Source organism: Erpetoichthys calabaricus, chromosome 15 (assembly GCF_900747795.2).
Source record: "Erpetoichthys calabaricus chromosome 15, fErpCal1.3, whole genome shotgun sequence".
Classification (NCBI taxonomy): Eukaryota; Metazoa; Chordata; class Cladistia; order Polypteriformes; family Polypteridae; genus Erpetoichthys; species Erpetoichthys calabaricus.
Genome location: NC_041408.2, coordinates 12,044,339 through 12,055,004, shown reverse-complemented (window position 1 = coordinate 12,055,004; position 10,666 = coordinate 12,044,339).

Here is a 10,666-nt window from a genome sequence, read left to right as displayed (position 1 = left end):
TTTAGTTACGCGTTATTAGAGTACATGTCAAATGTTAACGTCATGTCCAAGTGCCATTACCCTAGTAGCTGCTCATTTACAATGAATAAATTATAACCGGGGTTATAATGAAAACCTCACATTATTGAAATGTTCCATTAACTTAACGATAAACTATATCCATCCATCCATTTTCCAACCCGCTGAATCCGAACACAGGGACACGGGAGTCTGCTGGAGCCAATCCCAGCCAACACAGGGCACAAGGCAGGAACCAATCCTGGGCAGGGTGCCAACCCACCGCAGGACACACACAAACACACCCACACACCAAGCACACACTAGGGCCAATTTAGAACCACCAATCCACATGTCTTTGGAATGTGGGAGGAAACCGGAGCGCCCGGAGAAAACCCACACAGACACGGGGAGAACATGCAAACTCCACGCAGGGAGGACCCGGGAATCGAACCCAGGTCCCCAGATCTCCCAACTGCAAGGCAGCAGCGCTACCCACTGCGCCGCCCACGATAAACTATATGTGATATATATGTGAATTTCCCCTTGGGATTAATAAAGTATCTATCTATCTATCTATCTATCTATCTATCTATCTATCTATCTATCTATCTATCTATCTATCTATCTATCTATCTATCTATCTATCTATCTATCTATTCCTGCCAACTACACTATCTATCTATCTATCTATCTATCTATCTATCTATCTATCTATCTATCTATCTATCTATCTATCTATCTATCTATCTATCTATCTATCTATCTAAATGTTCTGTCCTAATATGAAAAATTCCTGTCCTGTGTTTTATAACTTTATTTCATCATACTAATAATCGCAGCTGAAAACCATTAATTATCGCTCATGCCGACGGCCAGAAAACAATAAAATGCATAATACATAATCTAAACTAATTATTAGTACCTAAGAATTTAAATACTAGATATGCGATAAAATAAATTGCAGTAATGTACAGTGGAACCTCGGTTTGTGAGCATAATTCGTTCTGGAAACGTGCTCGCAGTCCAAAGCACTCGTATATCAAAGTGAATTTCCCAATAAGAAATAATGGAAACTCAGATGATTCGTTCCACAACCCAAAACTATTCATACAAAAATGATTAATACAAAATATAAAGTAGTACTAGGGTGTTGTACCGTGTTAGCCATTATGAATGTAGAGAAAAGCCAAGCAAAATGACACCTTTTATTGGCGAACTGAAAAGATTACAATATGCAAGCTTTCGAGGCAACTCAGGCCCCTTCTTCAAGCGAGATGTACTGAAGAAGGGGCCTGAGTTGCCTCGAAAGCTTGCATATTGTAATCTTTTTTTTTCGCCAATACGATTTGTCAATTTGCTTGGCTTTTCTCTCAAATATAAAGTAAAAATACATAAAACAAATTAACCTGCACTTTACCTTTGAAAAGAATCATGGCTGGTGTGCGTGAGTTTCTAAACTCTTGTGGGATTCCACCCAACGGGACGACACGCGGAAGAGCGTCCCAAAACAATCGCAGTCTCCCAGCGCTGTAGCAGTTCGCCGTAAAAGCGAATCCGAAAAGATCGCGGACATGCTATAAGCTCCTGCCGTTGATGGGTCCTGTCCTGAAGGATTTACAGATTTCAGCCCAGTTGCTTTATTAGATTACAATTCTTCTCTAGAACAGGTTTTATTTAATATCCTGACTTATTCGTTAGTGTTTTCGCTCTGCCATGTCCGGTTATTCTTAAATTGCAGTTTGTTTGTTTATTCCGTTTTAATGATATCATCCAAATGATCTGAAGCCTCAAACAGATGAGTAATGTTCAGTCCTTCATTTTGTTTTCTGTTTCCTTCGGAGTGCTTTATTATTATTGCGAAGAATTCCCACAGGTGTAAATAGAGACATGGTGGCGCAGTGGTAGCGCTGCTGCCTTGCTCTAAGGAGACCTGGGTTCGCTTCCCTGTGTGGAGTTTGCATGTCCTCTGCGTGGGTTTGACAAATGAGGATTTTTGTGATGGAAGGAATCTGCTATGTCTCATTCACCTTTCCATTCAGGGAATTTTTATGTTAACTATTTGCATATTTAGGGGACACAGAGGGCGGCACGATGGTGCAGTGGTAGCGCTGCTACCTCGCAGTTAGGAGACCCGTCTGGGTTCGCTTCCCAGGTCCTCCCTGCATGGAGTTTGCATGTTCTCCCCGTGTCTGTGTGGGTTTTCTCCCACAGTCCAAAGACATGCAGGTTAGGTGCATTGGTGATTCTAAATTGTCCCTAGTGTGTGCTTGGTGTGTGGATGTGTGCGTGCCCTGCGGTGGGCTGGCACCCTGCCCAGGGTTTGTTTATTGCCTTGCGCCCTGTGTTTGCTGGGATTGGCTCCAGCAGACCCCCGTGACCCTGTAGTTGGGATATAGCAGTTTGGATAATGGATGGATGTATGGAGGGGACACAGAAAGCCAGAGCATATTTCAGCAGTAACAGACAAAGTGTAAGAACCAGCCCTCTCTAACAAATTTTAATAAGCACTGTTTGACCGATTGTCATCCTTTGACTCAAACTGTGCACGTACTGTATGCTACCTGGTCAAAAACCAAAATTTTCTAAAGGTGTGTGGAAACTATGAAAAACAACTGTGCCCATGTTTTGTACTGTTCGGTGATCCAGTTTTAATAAATGTACTGTAGATACTCCTTGACTTATTCTTGTCATTTTTACTAAAAAGGATCTCACCTCAGTTGGCTACCAGGGATGTCTGAAGCAATGCAGGACAGCAGGTAGAGGATACACTTGTAAGTTAACATAAATAAAAAGTGTCAGGATTCCACAGAAGGCAGTTTTCTTTCAAGTGTTTGAGCTTTTTCTTTTCTTCTTTTTTGGAGGTGGTGTGGGGTTCACTGATTCCCAAGCTCAGTCCTTGGAAACCACTCTTCTGGACACCCATTCTTTACAGGGTTTGTAAATTGTCTTTTCGATATTTAACCAATATTTGGTTATTTATTTACAGTCTGTAATCATACTCCCCGTGTCTGCATGGGTTTCCTCCCACAGTCCAAAGACATGCAGGTTAGGTGCATTGGCAATCCTAACTTGTCCCCAGTGTGTGGGTGTGTGCCCTGCGGTGGGCTAGAGCCCTGCCTGGGGTTTGTTCCTGCCTTGCGCCCTGTGCTGGCTGGGATTGACTCCAGCAGACCACGTGTTAGGATACAGCGAGTTGGACAATGACTGACTGACTGTAAATGGAGACACACTAGATGGAGAACTGCAGGTTCCTTTGTTATTTGCATCATATTGCTAATAAGGAGTCAATAAAAACAGCAAATGCAGCTGTTTAAGACTTTAATAAGCAATTAAGGTTTCAAAAATCTTAACAAGCGAGACGACTTCAATGAAGCACTTGAGCAATATCTGCTTCATCAGCAATAAATTACTTCTCGGGGGTTGGCACAAAAACCTGCCGCCACTGCTGCCCTCCAGGGCCCGGCATTGTTCAGCCCTGATTTAAAGGGTCTTAAATATAGGAAATCAATTCAATGAAGTTAATTAGCAGCAAAAACTGGTCACTAATTAAAAAAGGGGCAGTCAGGCAGTCATTTCCTAACCCACTGTGTCCTGAACAGGGTCATGGTGCCTATCCCAGCTACCATATGGCACAAGGCAGCGGACAAACCCTGGAGAGAGTGCCAGTCTATCACAGGGCACACACACACACCCCCACACACTAGGGTCAATTTTGCGTCACCAGTTCACTCTGTGGGAGGAAACTGGAGCTCCAGGAGGAAAGCCATACAGACACGGGGAGAGCATGCAAACTCCTGGCAGGGAGGACCAGAGATGGGAATCCTGGTTTTCTTAATGCAAGACAGCAGCTCTACCACTGTGCCACCCTTAAGAAAAGGGTTAGTATGAAAACCTGCAGCCTCTGCGGCCCTCCAGGACCGACGTTGCTCAGCCCTGATTTAAAGGGTCTGAGTCTTAACTCTATCCAGGCAGATGTTGACTTTTGTCAAAATTCAGGGGTAGAGGATGATAATGCGCTGTAAACTGCGATAAAAGTCTCCATTACGTTTTAGTTTGACTCTTTGTGCTAGAAGGAAAGTTAGCTTCATTGATTTGATCCCGATTTCGGATTGTCGGACTCCGATTTTGCTGCAAGTGATCTGGAGATGGAGATTGAAAACTAGCGTGAGGTACCAGCATCAGCTGATCAGTTCCCAGCTGATTGTGGTGCTGAACACATTTGTGTAGCTGATGCGCCTACAGCAACGTTCGTCTGGGACGACCACCACTTACGATGACAAGAGGTACAAACCAGATTGTGTCGCACTGTGGCTGTCACCGCCACCCACCTTGCCAGTGACGACAGCCAGGCAGCCGGCCCACCATGCATTCCTGTTGGCCATCGGGCCGCCGCTGTGCAATCGCTGCTGTCAGAGACGCCGAGCAAACACCGACAGCAGCGACAGACATTTTATGCTGATTTATGTGTGAAACCATTGCTTTTCAGAAAACTGCATTTATGGAAATAGTATTCAGCCCTCAAAGAGTTAATTAAATGAAGATAATTAGCAGCACAAGCTGGTCACTAATTAAGAAAAGGGTTTGAATGAAAACCCGAAGCCACCGCAGCCCTCCAGGATCAGAGTGGGCCACCCCTGCCATCGGGGAACCATTTTTGGTTCGCAGATGAATCTTCCACATGAACCTTTTATTTAGACCCATGACAAGTTTCATAAATAACGATGAACTGATGGTAACCGATTTTCCTATCCACAATAACACAGGCTAAGTTTGGGTTTTCTTGATCTGTTAGCCTCCTGTTAGGTAGCCTACATTTTTCTGTTTTGTTTACATATTAGTGAGAAGTGAAGCAACATGACCCCTTTTATTGGCTAACTAAAAAGATTACAACATACAAGCTTTCGAGGCCATTCAGGCCTCTTCTTCAGGCAAGATGTGACCAAAAAAGAAGAAGCGGCCTGAGTTGCCTCTCAAGCTTGCATGTTGTAATCATTCTAGTTAGCCACTGTGATGGATGGCCGGCCAAATATTCCAGCCCACACCTCCAGGCCACCAGATGGAGCCCTCCTAGCAGCATGGAAATTCCCCGAATTCCAGCAGGGCCTTATGGACCTTGTAGTTTTTATAAACAGCCCTGCTGGGTACCATGGGGACCACCAGGAGCCGCTGTAGGGAGGCTTGCAGAGAGCTACGTGCCCTATAACCCGGAAGTGCGTCCTGATCACATGACCGGAAGGAACGACGTGCTTCTGGGATGAAGAAAAGGACTTTTTACCTGACTTGGAGGGGATAGCGAATCATGGACTGTAGGGTTGGAACCACTTCCGGGTCAGGGGATATAAAAGGACTGTGGGAAAGCCCAGACACTGAGCTGAGCTGGGAGGAAGGGTGGCTAAGTGTCTGGGAGAGGAGGAGAGAGAATTGTGTTATAGTTGGAGTTTGTATATTGTATGAGTAGTGTGGAGTGAAGGGTGCTTAGTGCACATTGTTATAATAAAAATAATAAGTATTACACTTTTACCTGGTGTTTGGCTTGGTACCTGAGGGTTCAAGGGAGCGGTAGCGCCCCCTACTGCTACACCAGTAAAAGGGGACATGTTGCTTGACTTCTCACTACATCCATAATGGCTAACATGGTACAACACCCTAGTACTATTCACATATTAGGAACTTTTTCAAAGCCCAAAGAACCAAACACATGAAACCTTCCCAGAATGCACAGCCAGTCTCGTAGTTGGTATAGACAGCTGCCTAGTGTCCTGCTTCAGCCAGCATATTCCCCCTGGCTGGTGTTCAAAATTGTGATTTTATGCCGTTTATTTGTATTACTGTTTATTTGGTTTATTATTATCTGTTTTTTTTCACCTGTATTATTATCATTCTTTAATTTAATATTATTTATTGTATCAGAATGCTGCTGCTGAAGAATGTGAATTTCCCATTGGGATTAATAAAGTATCTATCTATCTATCTATCTATCTATCTATCTATCTATCTATCTATCTATCTATCTATCTATCTATCTATCTATCTATCTATCTATCTATCTATCTATCTATCTATCTATCTATCTATCTATCTATCTATCTATCTATTATGGACATTCTTCTTTGTGTTCATTTGTCTTTGGTGTATGTCCCATGTGTTTTGTGGGTGGCTCCCCAATCTGCCAATCACTGCCAGGAACGGCCCTTCCATCCCGTTTCAGGGAGAGCCTCCCATGGTTCCTGGCAGTTCATTGAATGTGCTCAGATTGGAGAGTTGCTTGTATTGCTCTGCCTTTTGCCTTCTTGCCAACCAGAATGTCGTCTTTTCCAGGAACGTCCCTGTGTTTTCCACATTCTGCCTGGAATACAAAAGTGAGGCTGTGTAAGCAGAGAGATTGGCCTCCCTGCAGTCCTATCCTGTGTGGCGCATTATGAAGAACAAAATATAGAAAACAAAGGCCCCTTACAATTACACAGCTGAAGATCTGCATAATGGCTGGGGTGGAAATGTGGTTGGGGGGATTCCCAGCTTGTGCCTTCAGTACACAAATGCTGAGTAAATGCTAAGAAGTGAAATGGTGATGTGACATGATGGGAAAAAACCTGACTGTCCCAACTTTGTTTCATGTGATTTTATGCCATTTATTTGTATTACTGTTTATTTGGTTTTTTTATGGACATTTTCTTTGTTTTCATTTGTCCTTGGTTATGTCCTTTGTGTTTTGTGGGTGGCTACCCAAGGGGCGGGGCCACCTACCAATCACCGCCAGGAACGGCCCCTCCATCCCATTTAACGGAGGGCCTCCCATGGTTCCCGGCAGTTCGTTGAACGCGCTTGGAGTGGAGAGTTTCTTATATTGCTGTGCCTTTCGCCTTCTCACCTTTTGATTTGCTGCCAACCAGAATGCCGCCTTTTCCTGGAAGGTCCTTGTGTTTTCCACATTCTGTCTGGAATACAAATGTGTGTCTGTGTAAGCAGAGAGTGTGGGTATGAGATTGGCCTGCCCACAGTCCTATCCTGTGTGGCGCATTATGAAGCATAAAATATCGAAACAAAGGCCCCATACCATTGCACTGCTGAAGATCTGCATAAAGGACAGGGTGGAGATGGAGTTGGGGGGATTCCCAACTTGTGACTTCAGTGCACAAATGCTGAGTAAGTGCTAAGAAGAGAAGTGGTGATGGGGAAAAACCCGACTGTCCCAACTTTGTTTCTTGTTATTTTATGCCATTTATTTGTATTACTGTTTATTTGGTTTATTTTGGTTTTGTCCATTGTGTTTTGTGGGTGGCTCCCCAAGGGGCAGGGCCACCTGTCAATCACCACCGTCTTAAAAACCATCATGTGTCTGTAATGGATATCATAACATGGTCTCGGGAATATTTTAGTAAACCTTTACCAGTCTACACCATTCACCGCTGCCCTGCACAGATGCAAGTTAAAGCTTTACTGTGCAAAACAGAAGCCACACATCAACACTGTCCAGAAGCCCCACTACTTCCCTGGGCTCATTCTCATCTTGGATGGAAAGTTGCACAATATGGTTGTCTTTTTTGATCCTACGAGACATTTTTTTTTTTAAATAAACAGCCGTCATGTTCTCATTGCCAAAGAGGAAAAGAACCATCCAAGCTGTAATCAGCGTCAGATCCCAAAGCCAACATCTGCCATGGTATGGTGGGGGTGGGGGGGGGGGGAGTGTCAGTACCCACGGCATGCTGAAAGATATGTACAAATGTTACAGCAACATATGCTGCCATCCAGACGCCGTCTTTTCCAGGCACGTCCCTGCGTTTTCCACATTCTACTTGGAATACAAATGCGTGGCTGTGTAAGCAGAGAGATCGGCCTCCCTGCAGCCCCATCCTGTGTGGCGCATCATGAAGAACAAAGTATGGAAAGCAAAGGCTCCTTACAATTACACAGCTGAAGATCCTGCATAATGAATGGAGTGGAGATGGGGTTGGGGGGGGGATTCCACTTGCTAAACCAAACCAACTTGTGTCTTCAGTTCAGAAAATGATGAATAAATGCTGAGAATAGGAATGGTAATGTGACATGGTGGGGAAAAACGGACTGTCCCAACTGTTTTGGAGTGCATGGTAATCAGCAGGTTTATATTTTCAAAAAGTAATTAAATTCACATAAATTCATGCGTGTAGTGTTTTCAGTTCAGTTTTCAGGGTGAACAAAATTTATAAATCACTCCTGTTTTGCATTTATTAACATTTTCCCTACTGGCCCAATGTTTTTGGAACTGGGGTTGTACAGGGAGATTCACTTGAAAGATGCCCCAAATATTCTGTAATATCTCTTGATAGGACAAAGCAATCTGAACTAAACAGCATGCAATGTGTTCCTCAGTATATGGAGCTTCGAACAAGCCAGGATGCCCCTGCATCGGAGCGATGAGGTAGGCGTTGTAACGTTTAACCTCCGTTTGCAAGGTCTGGGTGCCTACCTCCCTTACCCCGTCACTCAGTCACTCGACTTCTCATCAGGATGGTAGTGTACAGTATTGAGCAGTGCATCTTCATGGTGCAAACCTATTGGGTCACCAATTCATTTAAGCAATGTCAGAATCAACTGGATGATTGCGAGTTAACAGAAGGTTACTTCCAGCAAGATGTCACACATCGGCAAGGAGCATGGCAGAAATTGAGTCCTTCTTCTGCAACAGGGTAATTTCAAAGGGGCTTTGGCCACCACGGTCATCAGATCTGACGTCACCAGACTTCTTCCTTTGGGGTCTGCTCAAAGGAAAAGTCTATCGGAACAAGCCTTGCACTGTGGAAGATTTGAAGGAAAACATCCAATGTGAAATGGCTGGTATTCCCCTGAGACGCTTGATGATACATTCAGGAACATGGCACGCCGTGTCGAAATGTGTCTGGCAGAAAACACAAACCACTTCCAGCATCGCACGTAATGCGATCGATTACACATACGTGAAGGGGTATAGTGTATTTTTTTTGGTTCAGATTTCTTCATCCTAACAGGAGTTACTACAGAATATTCGGGGCTTCCTTCAAGTGAATCTCCCTGTATAATAAACATAAATTAAATTCAGTGTCACACACTCACGATAGGAAGGCAACTTCAGGGCTCATCTGTTGGAAATTCCACCCCAGACCACGGGTTGGTGCTGCCACTTACTGCCTCTCCTGTTCCTTTTTCCCCCTCAGACCTGAAGACTGTTGGCATGACAACCAATGATGTCACGATTTGGACCCACCCCTTCCGCCATGGGAGCACTTAAATAGGCCAACGCCTCAGCATCTCGTCAATCAATGGACTCAGTCGCATCTAAAAAGATGTTTCTCTACAGAAATACCTGCAACTCTTTATGTTCTCTGCTTCTTATCTACTCTATATATATAAAATCCTATCCTAAAAGTGTAACGATTTTATGTGATGTTTTTATGTCACGTTTTTTGCCACGCTTTAAATCGGGCTTATTTTAAAACCTACGTATATATGTTTGGTATCATTCTATTCAGAATTTATTTTTTTTACTTTAATGTGATGTTGTTAAATTTTCAGATTCGTATTCCATTTTTAAATTATAAACTAAAAAATATCACATCCCGCGAGACGAGACTTTGTGCCAAGAGATTTAACCACGGAAGTAAAAGACAAAGAGTAGATGACAAAGACAGCTACTGTACAGGCTTTTAAATGTTCACAGACCATGCAAAATGCAGATCACACGGCACGGCAGCAGCAGCAGCAAGCCAGCAGCTGAACGAGCAAAGAGGAGGTAAAAACCATTGTATCACCGTTTAAGAGGGGGTTTCGGAGGAGCGGCCGCGTCTCCTTGGGGTGCATTCAGCCCTCCTCTTCACAACACGAGTGGCAGAGACACGAAGTGGCTGGTGCATAGCACAGAAAAGGGGGGAACCACCTAGATATTACATAAGATTACAGCAAATTCATCTTGTTTACTTACTTATATTAAAAAACCAGTAACAGCGCACTGCACAATAACGTGCAGTGAATACACTTGACTTGAGCATTCCTAGTTTTCATCCTCCTTTTTCTCTGTACGTTTACCATTCGTTTGCTCAGAGATTGATGCACTTGCTGCTTCTTCTCTTCTTTCGTTGGCATCTTTTCATGTTAAAACTGATCAAGTCAGTGTTTGTGTTGCACTAACTTAGTACGTTTTCCTTAATTTTTCACTTTAGCTGGCACTTCGTCTTTAATCTGCCTCAGGAATGATTTAAGATATGAAGAGGTAGGGGAAGTGATGGCAAAGGTAGTAGGGATGAGAACGGCACCCGTACGCATGTGCCGCACGGCCGCCCTGCTGGCTGCTGCCGAGAGTTGATTCTACAATAAAATAAAATAAAAATAAAAAGAGGAATAACCTTGGAGGTCAATCATCATCCCGATAGCGGACAATAGACGTCACGTAGTATATGTGTACCAAATTTCAGGTTAATAGGACAAATGGTTTTGCGAGCTACAGGTGTCCTGGACAGACAAATGAACAGCCACGGTAGCGTATTATATCAGAAGATACTTCTGAAACTGAGTAAGGTAAAATTAAATAAAAATGTAAAAAACAAAAAGAAAAAAAGAGGTTAGCTGATACTGGCATACAGAATATTAGACAACTTACCTTGGTAATTATGAAGGAGTTCCTCATTGAAAAATGTGTAACCTTTGTCCAGCT